We start from the raw sequence: 19,191 nt of genomic DNA on the forward strand, positions 1-19,191 counted from the left end.
ATGAGAAAAAAACAACAAAGAAAAAAGAAACATTGCATAACATAAAACACCAACAAATTAAACTTACAATAACTAAATAACACAACAATAATTGACTTCCCTTCAACTCGGTTTCGGAATATGTTACAAAGGGTTTTCTATCTGCAGTTTCGTTTTCTTAAAACTCTTTACGTCGCGGGCGTTACATCAAGCCTACTGTGATTTTTAATTTTTTTTACATCTGTTTCAATATATGTCATAAATTTATTCCACTCATTATTAAACTTTGTACCTTTTTGGTTTCTTATTTTCTGTGTCATTTTTGCCAATTCTATATAATCAAATAATTTAGATTGCCACTCATTTATAGTTGGGATTTTTGATGTCTTCCAGTTTTGTGCAATTAGTGTTCTAGCAGCCACTGTTGCATATTGGAAAAGTGTTTGATCTTCCTTTTTAATTTCTTCTCCAATTATCCCTAGAAGGAAGGCCTCGGGGTTTTTTGTGAAGGTATATTTAATTTTTTTTTTAATTCATTGTAGATTATTTCCCAAAACTTTCTAATTACTTCACAAGACCACCACATGTGGTAAAAATTGCCCTCCTTGATCCTACATTTCCAGCATAATTTGTCTCCGGTTTTGTACATTTTTTCTAATTTTACAGGCGTGATGTACCACCTGTACATCATTTTTTCCATGTTCTCTCTAAGTGTTGTACATGCCGAGAACCTCATACCTTCATTCCAGAGTTTCTTCCACTTATCAAACTCTATGTTGTATCCAAAGTCTATCGCCCATTTCACCATTACTTCTTTTATTTCTTCATCTTTGGTGGCCTTTGAGGTCTGGCGCCACCATCTTGAGGGAGCACGGCACCCGGTGGAGGTGAGAACCGACCACTGGAACCTGGAGTACCTCCAGACCACCCGCAAGCTGAACCAAAGGCAGATCCGGTGGGCGTTGTTCTTTTCCCGGTTCCAGTTCCTGATCCGCTACATCCCTAGCTCCCAAAACCAGAAGGCAGATGCTCTGTCCCGGAAACCTGAAGACAACGCAGACACGGTACAGCAAGCAGTTCCCACCACGATCCTACCACCGGCTGCATTCCTGGCCACCCAGGAGGCTGAGCCACTGCAGGCTCGGGTGCGGGAACAGCAGCGGATCGACGCTTGGGCCCAGGAACGACTCCGAACTGGCCGAAGGGTCCAGCCCTCAGTATCCGGGGCTGGCCTTGCATCAGGGCCTTCTGCTGCACCATGGTTGCCTGTACATTCCGCCAGGGCCACTGCGGGCTGAGGTTCTCCGGATGACCCATGATGCCCCAGCAGCGGGGCACTTTGGGCGGTATCGGACCACCCATCTGGTAAGCCGGGAGTTTTGGTGGCCCCGCCTAAAGGCTGACGTGGCTCACTACGTCTCTGGTTGTGATGTCTGCCGGCAGGCCAAGGGCCCTACCGGGCGACCCCCCGGCCTACTTCAGCCATTGCCGGTCCCACCACGTCCTTGGCACACGGTTTCGCTGGACTTTGTAGTGGACCTACCCCCGTTGTGTGGCTGTACCTGCCTTCTAGTTTTCTCCGACTATTTCACTAAGATGGTACACTGTGCCCCCTGCCCATCCGTACCCACAGCTAAGGAAACCGCTCAGCTGTACCTTCAGCATGTCTTCCGCCTGCATGGCCTACCTGAGCGTGTGGTGTCCGACCGGGGCGTTCAGTTCACATCCCGATTCTGGCGGGCGTTGCACCAGACCCTCGGGACAGAGGTCTGTCTATCATCAGCCTACCACCCACAGACCGATGGCCAGACGGAATGGGCGAACGCGGTGCTGGAGCAGTACCTTCGGTGTTACTGCAGCTACCAGCAGGATGACTGGGTTGACCACCTAGCATTGGCAGAGTTCGCCTACAACAACGCGGTGAATGCGTCCACCCAGCAGACCCCGTTCCAGGCCAGTTACGGGTATCATCCACGGCTGTTTCCGGATGTGCTGCCGGCATCCGCGGTCCCTGCGGTGACGGAGTGGCTTCAGGAGCTCCAGTCCCAGTAACAGCTATTGATGGAGCAACTGCGCCGGGCCAAGGAGGCGTACAAGGCCCAGGCCAACCGCCACCGCCAGGTGGGGCCGGAACTCCACGTCGGTGACCTGGTTTCGCTCTCCACTCGCCACCTTCACCCCTCTCAACCTTCGCGGAAGCTGGACGCCCGTTTCACCAGCCCGTTTCCTATCGTGGACCAGGTCTCGCCTGTGGCATTCCGTCTCCAGTTGCCCGCAACCCTGAAGGTTCACCCGGTATTCCACAGGTCCCTGCTGAGTCCAGTGGCCCCACCCGACGAGTTCCACCCGAACTGTCCCCGACCGCAGCCAGTTTTAGTTCAGGGGGAGCCTGAGTACGAGGTGGAATGCATTCTGGACTCCCGATACCGCAAGGGAAAGCTGCAGTATCTCATAGACTGGAAGGGGTATGGACCGGAGGACCGTTCCTGGGAACCAGCAGCCAACGTCCATGCGCCTGCCTGCCTCCGAGATTTCCATGCGGCGTACCCCAGCAAGCCGGGTCCAGGCTCTCGATTGAGGGGGGGACCTGGGAGGGGGGATGGTGTGATTGCCTGGGATTCCGATTCAGAGGCTGAACCGGAGGAGTCCCAGCCTGCACAGGAGTCCCCGCCTCCAGGGCCGGCTGAACTGGGGCAGGGCCTTGAGTCTGAAGCGCCTGCACCTGTGCCGGATCCTCAGGAGCAGGCACCAGGTGATTCCACTCTGGCTCTGGAGGTGATTGAGGACTCAGTGCCTACGGGTGAGTCTCCTCCTGGGTCCATTAACCCTTCAGCCTCTCCTGAACTGCAGAGGTTCAGGGCAGAGAGGCGAAGGAAACTGGTTTCTCCCAGGAGGAGTGCTCGCCTTAAGGCCAGGGGAGGCGGGTCTCCTGGGGGCCGGGGCCGCCCCTGGCCTCAGAGAAGATAAAGGCCAGTCAGCCCAGTCCCAGGTTGCGGGAGCAACGTCGTCGTTTAGTACCTGCTCCTACCCGGACCCAGACCTGACCTTCCAGTGTTCCTGTTCCCCGCCCGGCTTCCTGCTTCCGACCTTCCAGTGTTCCTGTTCCCCGCCCGGCTTCCTGCTTCTAACCTTCCAGTGTTCCTGTTCCCCGCCCGGCTTCCTGCTTCTAACCTTCCAGTGTTCCTGTCCCCGCCCGGCTTCCTGCTTTGGACCTCACCTCGCTCCTTGTGAACTGTTTCCAGGCTAGTGACCCAGGACTGATCTTCGACTACGATAACGGTAACCTACCCCCCGGGACCAGCACAAGTTTTGATTTATTTTCTAATATTTCTACCTGGAATCTGGATTTTTTTTCATCCCAATCGTTTTATCCTCAGTCCATAAAGCATTGATTTGATGAAATTTGGAGCATTCATGGACACTGCCCTTCTTGGGGATTGGGATGTAGACTGATCTTCTCCAATCCTCTGGCCACTGCTGAGATTTCCAAATTTGTTGGCATATTGAGTGTAGCACCTCAACAGCATCATCTTTTAAAATTTTAAACAGTTCAGCTGGAATATCATCACTTCCACTGGCCTTGTTATTAGCAGTGCTTTCTAAGGCCCATTTGACTTCACTCTCCAGGATGTCTGGCTCAAGGTCTGCAACCACACTACCTGGGGTGTACGAGCCACCCATATCTTTCTGGTATAATTCCTCTGTGTATTCTTGCCACCTCTTCTTGATGTCTTCTGCTTCTGTTAGGTCCGTACCACTTTTGTCCTTTATTATGGTAATCTTTGTACGAAATGTTCCTTTCATATCTCCAATTTTCTTGAACAGATCTCTGGTTCTTCCCATTCTGTTGTTTTGCTCTATTTCTTTGCATTGCTCATTTAAGAAGGCCTTCTTGTCTCTTCTTGCTATTTTTTGGAAATCTGCATTCAGTTTCCTGTATCTTTCACTATCTCCCTCGCATTTTGCTTGCCTTCTCTCCCCCGCTATTTGTAAGGCCTCGTTGGACAGCCACTTTGCTTTCTTACATTTCCTTTTCATTGGGATGGTTTTCATTGCTGCCTCCTGTATAATGTTGCGAGCCTCCATCCATAGTTCTTCAGGCACTCTGTCCACCAAATCTAAATCCTTAAACCTGTTCCTCACTTCCACTGTGTATTCATAAGGTAATTGATTTAGATTGAAGCTTACCGGCCCAGTGGTTTTTCCTACTTTCTTCAGTTTAGCCTTTGCCCTGCTTCGTTTTGATCTCCAAGGCCAAACTTGCCAGTTGTTCCTTTTATCTCTTCATTCCCTACTTTAGCATTCCAATCCCCTATAATGAGAAGAACATCCTTCTTTGGTGTCACTTCTAGAAGGTGTTGTAAGTCTTCATAGAATTGGTCAATTTCAGTTTCTTCAGCACCAGTAGTTGGTGCATAAATGTGGATTACTGTGATGTTAAAAGGTCTGCCTTGGATTCGTATCGAGATCATTGTATCATTTTTGAGATTGCATCCCAGTACAGCTTTCGCCACTCTTTTGTTGACTATGAGGGCCACTCCATTTCTCTTACGGGTTTCTTGCCCACAGTAGTAGATATGATAGTCATCCGAACTGAATTCGCCCATTCCCGTCCATTTTAGTTCACTGATGCCCAGGATGTCAATATTTATTCTTGTCATCTCATTTTTGACCACATCCAACTTACCAAGGTTCATGGTTCTTACATTCCAGGTTCCTATGCAATATTTTTCTTTACAGCATTGGACTTTCCTTTCGCTTCCAGGCATATCCACAACTGAGCGTCCTTTCGGCTTTGGCCCAGCCGCTTCATCAGCTCTGCATCTACTTGTACTTGTCCTCTGCTCTTCCTCAGTAGCATGTTGGACGCCTTCCGACCTGAGGGGCTCATCTTCCAGGGTCATAACTTTTATATGCCTGTTGTCTTTGTCCATGGAGTTTTCTTGGCAGGGATACTGGAGTGGCTTGCCGGTTCCTCCTCCAGGTGGATCACGTTTGGTCAAAACTCTCCACTATGACCTGTTCATCTTGGGTGCCCTGCTCGGCATAGTTCATAGCTTCTCTGAGTTATTCAAGCCCCTTCACCACGGCAAGGCAGTGATCCATGAAGGGGGCAAGGTCCTAGCCGCAAGCAATAAGGAGGCTTTCCATTCAGCCCCTGGTTTCACTATCCCATTTTGAGGGGCTAGTCTGAGCCTTCACGGTCCCGAAAGAGATGGAAAAGTTCCCATACTTTCTGAGTCACCACACTTACACTGCACACGAGAAACAATTCAGAGCAGGATTCTCCCGCAGGATGTGTTTTGTCTCTTTTACCTGGACAGACGTCAGTTGGCCAATATCAGGAAGAAGTGAGGTCAGCTGGTTGTCATGTAGATCTAAAACCTGGAAGGGCAGAGAAGGAAAATGGTCATTCATTTATCTGTTAAGCCTTCATAGCAGAGGTGGAGAACATTTTTTTCCCTATTGAGGGCCACACTCCGTCAGCACTAACCTGTTAGAGGGCAAAGCCAGTGGAGAATGGACCACTCACATCTCTGTCTCTGACAAACTGCTTCTTCCTCTTTCTCTGTCTTTGGCACCCCCTCCCTCCCCTCTCTCTCACACACTTCTCTGTCCCTGACATCCCCTTATTCCTCTTTCTTGGTCTGTGACACCCTGCTTCTCTCTTCCTCCCATTCTTCTCTGTGTATCTCTGACACTTTCCCCTTCTCTCTCTGAGGTCTCTCGTATATTTAAACAAGACATGGAACAAAATCACATTGGAATGGGACCTGGTTTCAAGGGTCCCCCTTCTGTCAACACACACAAAGTGGTTCTGTGCCTTCTTCACTATCAGGTCCAGAAGCTTCCATTCAATGATTCATTCCTACCTCTTGCGTCATTTGCAAAAAGAAAAAAGAAAAAAAGAGTTTCAAGTTACCTTCACAGTTAGGAGATTCAGGATGCTACAGGATTTAGGGATCAGAGATGTCAAGCAATTTGGTGTGAGCAATGAAAGAAGCAGAGAGGATATTATCAGAGTGATGCTGGGAGCCATAATCAAGGTTTGTTCTTGGCTAACTCACTTGTGGTTTGCTTGGAGAGAAATAAATGGTGAACCTGGGTTCAGAGGTAGCACTAACCCAGACTTATTTCCTGGGAGTGGAGACAGAGGGGCAGAGGGAGTGAAGTGCCTGCAGTTTCAGTGCACCTACTTAAATCATGGTTTACTGCCACTATGATTTGGGAAACCAGTGCAACAAGTGATCTGCAGTGGGAGGCAATGAAGAAATGGTCCTTGCCAGCAAGACACTGTATAGGCTTGGATTGCTTTTGCTCCCAGAAAAACCCTCCAGGGTGTTTGAGGAAAGTTAAAACACAACAGGGAGAGGGAATCGCTACACATTCGAAAGCACATTGGCTAGGACTCAAAGGGCCCCATTTCTGCCTATGTACATATGAGGCTTTGCCTGTTGTTTGAGGCCACCAGCCATTTCTTGCTCTGCGTGGACAAGAGGGTTCTCCAGCCTCATAAATTGTTTAACAGGGGAGGACACAGGAAGAGTCTGATGCATAGAGATGCCACCACCTAATTTTATGATATTGGCCTGTGTGTCAACATGGACTTTGTCAACCTAATGCTCTCTGGGTATTTTGGACTACAACTCCCATCAGCCCCAGTCAGCAGAGCCATTTTGGACTACAACTCCCAGCAGTCATGGCCAGCACTGCCATGCTGGCTGGGGCTGATGAGAATTGCAGGGCAACAATGTCTAGAGGGCTTTTGCCCATTGGACAAAGCCTGTACTAACACACTGAAAACATGTCCTTTACTGAAATATACTCGGAGTCGAGTGTGGATTTCATGCCCTTTATTCAGCTCATAGGGGTGAGGAGGAATGAAAGTTTCACCAAAATATCTGCTTTATATACATTATTTAAAAAATGGGCCACAGGTGATCGGCTAATTCCGGGATTCTCCTGTAGGCCAATCAGGTTGCGGATTCACTTCCACCTGCAGCTGGATTGGGTGGCTCCTGCAGACCAATCATACTGTTGCATTGTTCGAGGACCAATCAGACTGCTGCATTCTGAATCCTATTGTTCTAGGACCAATCAGACTGCTGCCTTTTGGATCCTATTCAACTCAGTACATAACACCCCTCCCGTCTAAGTTCCAGTCCGGCCCGGGAGATTGCATTCATAGTCCTCAAGGTACGCCGGCTGCCTACATGTGCATTGCGGTCTGGGGTGTTCCCTGGTCAGGGGTTCGGGTTCTGGCTCGTGTTCCGAGGATGCTGGCTGTGATGGGGCCGTTTGGTCTGGCACAACCGGCTCGCTCAGTCATTGCTCTGGTTCCGGTGTCCTTTCGGCCTCGTGGGTCCTCTCTGTATTTACTGATTCTGCCTCCCCTGCTGGCCCCTCCCTGCTCTACGGGCCTCACTTCCCCACTGTTCCCTTGGGACTCCTCTGACCTGTCCTCCTCCTGGTTTTCTCTCAGGAATCGTCGCTGTAGCTGGTCGCAGTGGCGGCGCCAGCATTGCCCCCATCCGTTAGCACCTCGTACGACATGGGGCCAGTGACCCTGGTGACTGTGGTGGGTACCCATGCTGGGCCTGCCCCAAAATTCTTTGCGTACACTGGGTCCTGGGCCACAAAGGTCCGGGGTTTCCTGCCTACCCCCGCCCACTACATCCTCCTGAGCTCTGTCCGGGTGAAGGCGGTCCAGTCTGATTGCGAGGTGCTGGCCTATTAGTAGTTCAGCGGGGCTCCGGCCAATCGTTGAGCTGGGGGTGCTGTGCTGTGCTAGGAGGAATGTGGCAAGGCAGTACTCCCAATCCCCTTGCGTCATGCGGTGGAGGGTGTCCTTGGTAGTCCGCACCATGCGCTCTGCTTGGCCATTGGTGGCAGGGTGGAATGGCGCCGAACGGATGTGGCAGATGGCATTCTGCGCTGTGAAGGTCTGGAATTCTCCTGACGTAAATGCGGTTCCGTTGTCTGAGACGAGAGTGTCAGGGAGCCCGTGGGTTTCAAACAGCCTGTGTAGTACCCGGATGGCTGTGGACGTGCAAGTGGACGGTACCAGTGCGACTTCCAGCCATTTGGTGTAGGAGTCCACCACTATGAAGAATGTTTTCCCCTGAAAGGGGACAGCGGAGTCCACGTGCAGGTGTGACCATGGTGCTCGGGTGGACTCCCAGGACTGGACTGGCACCCTTGGGGGATCTGGGCGGGATTCTTGGCAGGCCAGGCAGTGTTTGACCCAGGCCTCTATCTCTCCGTCAATCCCCGGCCACCACACATAACTTCTGGCAAGGGCCTTCATTCTCACTACCCCAGGTGTGTCTCGTGTAGGGCTGTGAGGACCCTTTTGCGGAGGGGCTGGGGAATGACGACCCTGCTTCCCCATAACAGGCACCCCTTGTGGGCTGACAGTTCTTGTTTGCGGGTTTGTAGCCCATGAATTCTGGCCCGGGGCTGCTGCTGGGCCATCCCCTCCACACCCAGTCCAGGACCCGGGAGATGACCCTATTTTCCTTGGATTGGTGCGCAACTTCTTGTGCCTGAATGGGGTGGTCGGGAAGCAGCTTCAGGCTCATAACCTCTTGCACAGGCACTGGGTCGGGGCCTGTTGTATGCCTGGTGACATGCTGACACCGAATTGCAGCTGCTTTACCCTGAACGCTCCTCTGTGCCTCACAGTCGTCTGTGCCTCTGCTGTGGCCTCATCCACTGGCAGCTGTTGATACGCTTGGGCCAAGTCCAGCTTGCCAAAAATTTTTGACCCAGCCAGGGTGGCGAGGACATGGCTGACCACTGGCACTGGGTATGCGTGGGCCGTGAGGGCCTTGTTTATGGTACATTTGTAGTCTGCGCAGATGCAGACCGAACCATTAGTCTTGACAGGTGTGACAATTGGGGTTTGCCAGGGGGCATTGGGCACAGGCTCCAGCACTCCTTGCTCCAAGAGCCGGTTCAATTACTTGTCTATACGGGGTTACAGGGCGAACGGGACCCAGTGGGCCTTGATCCTGACAGGTCGTACTGCGGGGTCAAGCTGTAGGCCAATGGGGGGGGGGCGTATACTGTCCCAATTTCCCATTGAAAACCTCCGGAAATTCCTTGCATATGGCATCCACGTCCACTTCTAAGCTAGTGCGGTTCACCCCGGTGACAGCTAGCCCCAGTGGTCCAAACCATGCCAATCTTAGTAAGCTAACGCAGGGGCCCTTGACCACAAGCAACTCCAGTTGCTGCCTCCGCCCTCGATATTGCACCCTGAAGGTCCCACCCCATTGTGTAGAAGGCATTTCGACGAGCCACCACTGAGGGCTGCGGTGAGAAGTGCCCCTTCAGCCATTCCATTATTATTTTGTAAGGAACAGTAGCGATGTCTTCAGGCGCAAGGAGAGCCCGGGCAATTTCGAACATATCCTCTCCACAGACGCTGAAGAATATCGCCCTCTTCTTGGCGTCGTTGGTGAACACTCTGGCTTCTAGGAGGAAGGTGAAACGGGAGGCATACACTTCCCAGTCTCCTGATGCTGGGTTGAACAGCGAGAAGCTGCTGTCACTTGCCATTCTGAGTTCCTTGGGTCCCGGAGCTGAAGCCTGGATACACGGTGCGAGGCAGCGGTGCGGCAGGTGGCGGTGCTGCAGTGCTGTGTGTAGCTGTCAGCTCAGCGGGATCCCATCCTCGTCGCCAGTGAAATATACTCGGAGTCGAGAGTGGATTTCATGCTCTTTATTCAGCTCATAGTGGTGAGGAGGAATGAAAGTTTCACCAAAATATCTGCTTTATATACATTATTTACACAATGGGCTGCACGTGATTGGCTAATTCCGGGATTCTTCTGTAGGCCAATCAGGTGCGGATTCACTTCCACCTGGAGCTGGATTGGGTGGCTCCTGTGGACCAATCATACTGCTGCATTGTTCTAGGACCAATCTGACTGCTGCATTTTGGATCCTATTGTTCTAGGACCAATCAGACTGCTGCATTTTTGGATCCTATTCAAGTCAGTACATAACACTTACCTTCTTCTGCAAGACTTTACAGGCCGCCAGGGCACCATAGGTAAAGGTAATGGGACCCCTGACCATTAGGTCCGGTTGAGGACAACTCTGGGGTTGCGGCGCTCATCTTGCTTTATTGGCCGAGGGAGCCAGTGTACAGTTTCCAGGTCATGTGGCCAGCATGACTAAGCCGCTTCTGGCAAACTAGAGCAACGCACGGAAAAGTCGTTTACCTTCCTGACGGAGCAGTACCTATTGTTCTACTTGCACTTTTGATGTGCTTTCAAACTCCTAGGTTGGCAGGAGCAGGGACCGAGCAACGGGAGCTCACCCCGTCGCGGGGATTCGAACTGCCGACCTTCTGGTCGGCAAGTCCTAAGCTCTGTGCTTTAACCCACAGCGCCACCCGCGCCCCTTTTTGGACCACCCCATACTCACCGTCAAATCACATGTCATGTCCATGGGCACAACGTGCACACTAAAAAAGCAGTATCCACGGCTTCCTGGCAACACCGTGGGCCAAAAACGCGGTCTCGAACCATGAATCCTTATGGATCCTCAGGGATTTTGCATTGGACTACCCCTAACTCACCGTCAAATCACACATCATGGCCATGGGCACAGCCTGCACCAAAAAAAAACCATGGATCCACAGCTTTCTGGCAACACCGTGGGCAAAAAACGTGGTTTCGAAGCACGGATCCTCATGGATCCTCAAGGTTTTCGCTTTGGTCCACCCCAAACAAACCGTGAAATCACAAGTCATGTCCATGGGCACAGCCTGCACACACACAAAAATGGGTCCATGGCATCCTGGCAACACTGTGGGCCAAAAACATGGTTTCAAAGCACGGATCATCATGCATCCTCAGTTTTTTCGCATTGGCGAACCCCAAACTCAACATCAAATCACACATCATGTCCATGGGCAAAGCCTGCACTACAAAAAACACGGGTCTACAGCTTCCTGGCAAAACCGTGGCCCACAAACTGCATGTGAGAATGTGTGTGGAAGCTCTCACACACAGCAGGAGTTAGTTGCCTTTATTGTACTGGGAGTGGGAGGATTACAGGCATATTTTGGTCCAGTGGGTACCAGTGGCTAACCCCTTTCTTATACAAATGTCCCAGCTTGTGTAACTGAGGTGCCACAACAGGGCAGGGAATGTGGAACCTCGGGTCCAGGGGCCAAATAGTGTCCTCTAGGTGTCTGTGTGGCCCTCTGCACTCATCCCAGGCACATACCCCTTAAACCAGGCCTCTCTGCACCACCCCCACCCCCTGGCCAATTTTATGTCATGGAGGTTCGCAAGTGGTAACTGTTTGGCTACACCCCACCACTGCAGCCCCTGGAAGGTTCCTCACAAGGGAATGTAGCCCTTGAGCCAAAAAAAGGCTTTTCCACCCCTGAACTACAGAAGGGTTATGAAAAAGAAAATTCATAAATGTGTTTTGATTTATTCTCTCCCACCTGCCCCCAACTTCTCCAGAGTGCGGCACCTTGAGCAGAATTCGTCTGACATGAGCAGCTTCTTCTCAGACTGACAGAGATGTAATTCCTGTTGCTCAGGTTGTGGTTGCCTTCCTGCTTTCGTTTCCTTTTTCCATCTCTGAATTGGGATAAAGGGAAGAAAAGAAGAAGATGCCGCGCTTCTTCCGTAAAAGGAAACCTAGCGATGAAACCCGCAAGCGCCTTGAGTACCAAATATGCCTGGCAAGTCAGCCAAAGCTAGCTGGGCCAGCTGCTGGGACTCTTCAGGCTAGCGGGGGCTCCACTAGGGTTCTGAGGAATCTTCTGGAACCTTGAAAGAATGTCATCACCTGGTCTTTTCTATCCCTTGTTACAGATGAATCCCAAACAGGCTGGATGGATGTAGCAGATCCACAGTATAAAAGCCCTGCTGCCATGTGATAATTTGTTTCATAAAACTACGCCAACTCTGGGATGATGCAGCTGGAGGGGGGGGTTAGTGGGTTAAGCCCTAGACCCTCAGGGGATCAGCTGGTGCCTACTCCACACACACACCCAGAAAAACATGCCCTTTATTGGTGGAAAACTCTGCAGAAGAGACTTTCCACCAGGAGTGGGGAACCAAACCAGCCTCCGGCAGTTTGGACAAACTCATGCTGGTAGCTTCGAGAACACTATCCAACCATCTCGTCCTCTGCCGTCCCCTTCTCCTTGTGCCCTCCATCTTTTCCAACATCAGGGTCTTTTCCAGGGAGTCTTCTCTTCTCATGAGGTGGCCAAAGTATTGGAGCCTCAGCTTCACGATCTGTCCTTCCAGTGAGCACTTAGGGCTGATTTCCTTAAGAATGGATACGTTTGATCTTCTTGCAGTCCATGGGACTCTCAAGAGTCTCCTCCAGCACCATAATTCAAAAGCATCAATTCTTCGGCGATCAGCTTTCTTTATGGTCCAGCTCTCACTTCCATACATCACTACTGGGAAAACCATGGCTTAACTCTACGGACCTTTGCTGGGAAGGTGATGTCTCTGCTTTTTAAGATGCTGTCTAGGTTTTGTTACGATATAGAAGCAATGCGGCAGCGAGCTGCTAGCTTGAAAGCAAAACATAAATGGGAATGTTGGGACTGTTCCGTGGGAAACAGAGGGACAGTCTATTCACAGTGCGAAGCACCGGAATTAGCTCAGAGTGTAATATGAGCTGTACAGGAAGTACAGGAGGAGTTTGTCTCTCGGCTGCTGGAGTTTGAAGAGAGCAGACGTGTTTTTCTGTAACGCTGCAAAGACAGAAATAAAGACATGTAAATACGTTTCTGTCTATCTCTTTCCCCTGCCTGGGGGGGGCGGCGGCAGGAAAGAGTGGTGTGTTCTTCTCACACTGAGGAGGATCGCCGATCATGACCTCTGCCTGAATCCTGCCGGGAAATGCAGACAGGGAGGTCAACCGGTGATTCAAGCCGGGTGCCTGGAGAGTGGACAGTTTCTCCTGATAATGGCTTGAATCCCAACATCTGGTAGCAACGGGCCGATGGTTTTGATTCATGTAAGCTGCAAGAGAGGTTGATGGATCGTACCTTCATCCTCTGCACCAAGAGAAGGAAGATACAGTAACGTGCAGCTGGGAGCTACATGGACGGCTGGGCACTGACGAAGGTGTTTACTGAGCAACGGAACCCCTACGTTATGCTGATTTTATGGCTGTGAGAGTGAACGCGAATTGAAGCATTCTTCGGTTCACTGAGTGTCTGTGTTTGGATGAAACCAGCACTGTGAGAGGCCACATACTTCGCTTATCTTGATATGCCTGGAATTTCTAGTTGCTAAGCAACGATACGTCAGTTCAGTGGAAAGTTACTGGCAAACAACGGACAAAGGGGCTGGCACAGTGTGAGGCTGGGAAACAGCGTTTGTTTTGTCTATAAAGCTGCTTTTGGAAGGACTTTCAAACAGCTTGCATTGAACTGCCAGGTATGAGGCAGTAAACAGCCAATTGACTCTTGGATTTTACAAGCTCACTGCTGAGAGCTGAGGCTTGGATTCAAAATGGATGCCAAGAAGGGGGGAGGCTTACCTTACCCACCTCCACTGACTAATGACAATTATTCCTCATGGTCTGTAAAGATGAAAGCCCTGCTTCAGAATCAGAGGATTTTTGGGGTGATTGAGAACCCCATCCCTGCAGCACCAACACCAGGTTGGAATTCACAGAATGTGAAAGCCAGGACGGCCATAATTCTGTGTGTCTCGGATGACCAGCTCGTGGATATTCAGAATTTAGATAACGCACGCGAGATTTGGCAGCCGCTGCGTAGAATACATCAAAGAGATGCTGGTTCTTCAGCGTTGCTGCATTTTGAAAAGCTGACCAATCTAAGGCTTGCGCCCGATGGAGATGTACAAGCGCATTTGACAGAGATGAAATTCTTACGCCAGCAGATGGCGGAACGCAATTTCCCTCTACAGGAAGAGATATTCTGCTTCATGATTATAAACAGCCTAAATCGGACTTATAAAACGGTTGCAAGTCAGCTTGGATCTCTACCTGCCGCGGATCTCGCGGCGGAGAGAGTCTGCGCCGTGGTTCTCAATGAGAGAGATCGCCTTGCTGCAATAGATGTCAAAGACAGGGGGAGAGAAGCTCGGAGTACTGACACCCCCACTGCTATTGCTAGTGAAGAACAGGCTGTTGCTTTGAACGTTGTGCGTTGTTTCAATTGTGGACAGACTGGGCATCTTCAGCGGAACTGTAAGAAGCCACGTCAACAGAAAGGAGCTAAGGGCAGCTCTGCAAAGCCTGAAGCGTCAGGCAAAAGTCGTACCAAGTCCCAGGTGAAACCTGCAAAAGCTTTGATGTCGAAAGGAGCCACCCCAGAAGTGGAGAACGCATTTATTTTGGACACTGGAGCGACTCAAAACATGACGTCGCACAAAGGACTGTTTTCAACGTTTAAGAAGCAAAGCTTCACTGTGAAACAGGCCAACGGTCAGGAGCTGGAAGCGACCGGGTTTGGAACTGTGTATCTTGAGAATCTGAACTTTACTATTAACAATGTGTATTTGGTTCCTGATTTAAAGTTCAATCTGCTGAGTGTTTCGCAGATCACAAAGAAAGGACTGACTTTGTCCTATGATAGAGAAAGCTGCAAAATCTTCAAAGATGGAGAGCTGTATCTTTCTGCCAGAGAGAAAGATGGACTGTATTTGTTGACTTTTGATCAAAGTGATTGCATGAATTGTAATTCATCTGATTCTAACATAATTTCTCTCGCAGGTGTGTCGAAGAACGTCAAGAAGGTGACCAAGGTCGACAGGGCATTTCAGCGGGTGTATGCTGATGTGATTGGTCCTCTAGCACCATCTAGAGGCAATGCAAGATATTATCTTGTGTGTGTGGATTATTTCTCTCATTATGTCTGGGTATATGTGTTGGAGAAACCACAAGAAGCCTTAGAAAGGTTTAAAGAGTTTTGTGACAAAGTTAAGAATGTTCATGACGCTAACATTGATTGTCTTTTCACAGATGAAAAGCCAGTTTTTCTTTTACAGGATTTTCAGGATTTCCTGCATAAGAAAGGGATAAGGCACAAGACTGCTGTTTCTGCAGAAGCGTGGAACAGAGGTGTCTGTGTGCAGGTGAACAGAGAATTGCAAAATGGCATGAAGGCGCAATTGCTGAGTTCACATTTGCCACATGAGTTTTGGGCGGAGTCGTTAATGTGTTATTGTTACACGTGGTTGAGAAAGGTTTCAAAAGATTTGGGAAGTTCTCCTTTTGAGAAGCTATTCCATAGAAAACCTTCTGTTGCCCATTTTAAGGTTTTTGGGTCTCATGTGAGGACTGAAGCTCCAGGTAGAGTAAAGAATGCCAGAGGCATTTTTGTGGGTTATGAAAAGGGTCTCTACAGAGTAATTTTGTCTGAATTTGGTCAGGTGATTCTCACGAAATTTCTAGAGAGTGCTCCTGAACAGGAGAGAGTAATTGTTCACACATTTCCCACTGAGGACAATTCAGATGATGATGATGATGGTGATTTTACTGATTACAGTGGTACTGAGAGTGACAGCACAAAGAGCTCAGTTGACACAGTCATTGAGAGGAAATCTCATACAATGGATAGACCTTCACAGATGAAGGATGAACCACTGTTTACTATTGGAACTGGTTCTCCAAAGAGTCCTGAGACTGAACCAGTGAGCAGAGAGGGTCAGCACCTCATACGTAGGTCTGATAGAGTTACAAAGGGTGTACCACCCAAGAGGTATTCAAAAGAGTATGCTAACTCAGCTGTAGCATGTGTTACTATTGTTAACAACTCAAGACAGGTTGAAGCTGTGTCCAAGTCAGAGACAAAGACACAACAGGGAGTTGCTAAGTGTAACACTACATTCCCTAACCAAGGTAATACAGATGTACTCATTCCTTGGAAGTCAGACAACCAGAGAGGTACACTGGGGAAACCAGTGGCGGGTAGTTCCAAGGGTGGAACTGAAACGACAGGGGAGTGTTATATGTATAACAACTGTTTGTTTTCTTCTCTGGATCACACTTTGCTCGCAGCACACATTGATTCATATGGGGGAGTATGTTACGATATAGAAGCAATGCGGCAGTGAGCTGCTAACTTGAAAGCAAAACATAAATGGGAATGTTGGGACTGTTCCGTGGGAAACAGAGGGACAGTCTATTCACAATGCGAAGCACCGGAATTAGCTCAGAGTGTAATATGAGCTGTACAGGAAGTACGGGAGGAGTTTGTCTCTCGGCTGCTGGAGTTTGAAGAGAGCAGACGTGTTTTTCTGTAATGCTGCAAAGACAGAAATAAAGACATGTAAATACGTTTCTGTCTATCTCTTTCCCCTGCCTGGGGGGGGGGCAGGAAAGAGTGGTGTGTTCTTCTCATGCTGAGGAGGATCGCCGATCGTGACCTCTGCCTGAATCCTGCCGGGAAATGCAGACAGGGAGGTCAACCGGTGATTGAAGCCGGGTGCCTGGAGAGTGGACAGTTTCTCCTGATAATGGCTTGAATCCCAACAGGTTTGTCATTGCTTTTCTCCCAAGAAGCAGGCGTCTTTTAATTTCATTACTGCTGTCGCCATCTGCAGTAATCATGGAGTCCAAGAAAGTAAAATTTCACTGCCTCCATTTCTTCCCCTTCTATTTGCCAGGGGCTGATGGGCCCAGTGGCCATGATCTTAGTTTTTTTGATGTTGAGCTTCAGACCATATTTTGCGCTCTCCTCTTTCACCCTCATTAAAAGTTACAGATAGGTAGCCGTGTTAGTCTGCCATAGTCAAAATAAAAAAATTCCTTCCAGTAGCACCTTAAAGACCAACTAAGTTAGTTCTTGGTATGAGCTTTCGTGTGCATGCACACTTCTTCAGATACACTGAAGAACCTTTTAACCTCATTAAAAGGTTCCTTAATTCCTCCTCACTTTCTGCCATCAAGGTTGTGTCGTCTGCATATCTGAGGTTGTTGATGTTTCTTCCGGAAATCTTAATTCCGGCTTGGGATTCATCCAGCCCAGCCTTTCGCATGATGAATTCTGCATATAAATTAAATAAGCAGGGAGACAATATACAGCCTTGTTGTACTCCTTTCCCAATTTTGAACCAATCAGTTGTTCCATATCCAGTTCTAACTGTAGCTTCTTGTCCCACATAGAGATTTCTCAGGAGACAGATGAGGTGATCAGGCACTCCCATTTCTTTAAGAACTTGCCATAGTTTGCTGTGGTTGACACAGTCAAAGGCTTTTTTTAAGCATAACCTTGCTAGCGTGTGAAATGAGTGCAATTGTGCGGTAGTTGGAGCATTCTTTGACACTGCCCTTCTTTGGGATTGGGATGTAGACTGATCTTCTCCAATCCTCTGGCCACTGCTGAGTTTTCCAAATTTGCTGGCATATTGAGTGTAGCACCTCGACAGCATCATCTTTTAAAATTTTAAATAGTTCAGCTGGAATATCATCACTTCCACTGGCCTTGTTATTAGCAGTGCTTTCTAAGGCCCATTTGACTTCACTCTCCAGGATGTCTGGCTCAAGGTCAGCAACCACACTACCTGGGGTGTACGAGCCACCCATATCTTTCTGGTATAATTCCTCTGTGTATTCTTGCCACCTCTTCTTGATGTCTTCTGCTTCTGTTAGGTCCTTACCACTTTTGTCCTTTATTATGGTAAACTCTGTACGAAATGTTCCTTTCACATCTCCAATTTTCTTGAACAGATCTCTTGTTCTTCCCATTCTGTTGTTTTGCTCTATTTCTTTGCATTGCTCATTTAAGAAGGCCTATTTTTTGGAAATCTGCATTCAGTTTCCTGTATCTTTCACTATCTCCCTCGCATTTTGCTTGCCTTCTCTACCCCGCTAATCCCCTATAATGAGAAGAACATCCTTCTTTGGTGTCATTTCTACAAGGTGTTGTAAGTCTTCATAGAAATGGTCAATTTCAGTTTCTTCAGCACCAGTGGTTGGTGCATAAACTTGGATTACTGTGATGTTAAAAGGTCTGCCTTGGATACGTATCAAGATCATTCTATCATTTTTGAGATTGCATCCCAGTACAGCTTTCGCCACACTTTGGTTGTAAGTATTTTATGTTTTATCCTTGGCCTTTTGCCCCCCCCCCCCAAAAAAAAATTGAAATCTCTTTCTGCCATTTTTTAAAACATTCATCTTTCAGGATGACTGGTATTGATTGAAAAAGAAATAGCATTTTTGGCAACACATTCATTTTAATCGCCGATATTTTCCTAACAATGAGAGATTCATTCTACTCCATATTTTTAGATTTCTTTTTGCCTCAAGCCAATTTTTTTCATAGTTATTTTTAAATAGGTTTATATTTCTTGATGTTAACCAAATCCCTAAATATTTAACCTTTTTATGGACTTCAATCTCAACGTTTTGTTCTAACTCGGTTCTTTCTTCTTCCTTAATGTTTTTAACTAATAATTTAGTTTTATTCCTATTTAGCTTAAATCCTGCCACTTCCCCAAATTTCTGAATTTTTTCTATTACTTTAGGGAGGGAAGTTTTAGGTTCTTCCACTGTTATCACTAGGTCATCTGCATACGCTTTTAGCTTGAATTCACGTTTCCCAGTTTTTACACCTGTAATCTCTTTATCTGCTCTTATGTTTTTGGCAAGTACTTCCAAGACCAGGATAAATAATAATGGTGAAAATGGGCATCCCTGTCTCATTCCTTTTTGGATCTTACAATTATCCGCTATCACCTGATTTATAATTAGTTCGGCTTTTTGTTCTGAATAGACTACTGCTATTCCTTTTAAAAACTTAGAACCACTTCTGATTTGTTCAAACAGCTTTAGCATGAACTTCCAAGAAACATTATCAAAAGCTTTTTCAGCATCTATAAACATCATTGCCACTTTCTTTTCATTTTTAACCTCCAAATATTCTATTATATTCAAAATATTCCTTATATCCTCCTTCATTTGTCTTTCTGGTAAAAACCCAGCTTGATCTTGATGTATATATTCATTTAATATTTTTAAAAATCTATTAGCTAGAATATTTGCAAACAATTTGTAATCATTATTTAACAAGGAGATAGGTCTATAGTTTTTAATTTGCAGCAAATCTGCGTCTTGTTTTGGAATTACTGTTATATAGGCCTGTTTCCATGTTTCTGGAATTTCGCCTGTGTTCAATATTTCATTCATAACATCTTTCAATGGGTTCACTAATTGTTCATTTAATTTCTTATAATATTTTGC

General features: G+C 48.0%; 1 pseudogene across 1 annotated transcript in view; it reads right to left on the reverse strand.

The window, feature by feature from the left end:
* Positions 1-6,019, reverse strand: part of LOC309523259 (E3 ubiquitin-protein ligase LRSAM1-like) — a 41,440-nt pseudogene extending 35,421 nt beyond the window's left edge. The window contains exons 1-2 of the transcript XR_014224658.1: positions 5,903-6,019; positions 5,296-5,364 (exon numbers count right to left, since the gene is read on the reverse strand). The product of XR_014224658.1 is annotated as an E3 ubiquitin-protein ligase LRSAM1-like (transcript). The remainder of the gene's footprint in view (positions 1-5,295; positions 5,365-5,902) is intronic.
* Positions 6,020-19,191: the final 13,172 nt, after the last annotated feature.

The sequence above is a fragment of the Podarcis vaucheri genome (assembly GCF_965113315.1).
Source record: "Podarcis vaucheri genome assembly, chromosome: W".
NCBI lineage: Eukaryota > Metazoa > Chordata > Lepidosauria > Squamata > Lacertidae > Podarcis > Podarcis vaucheri.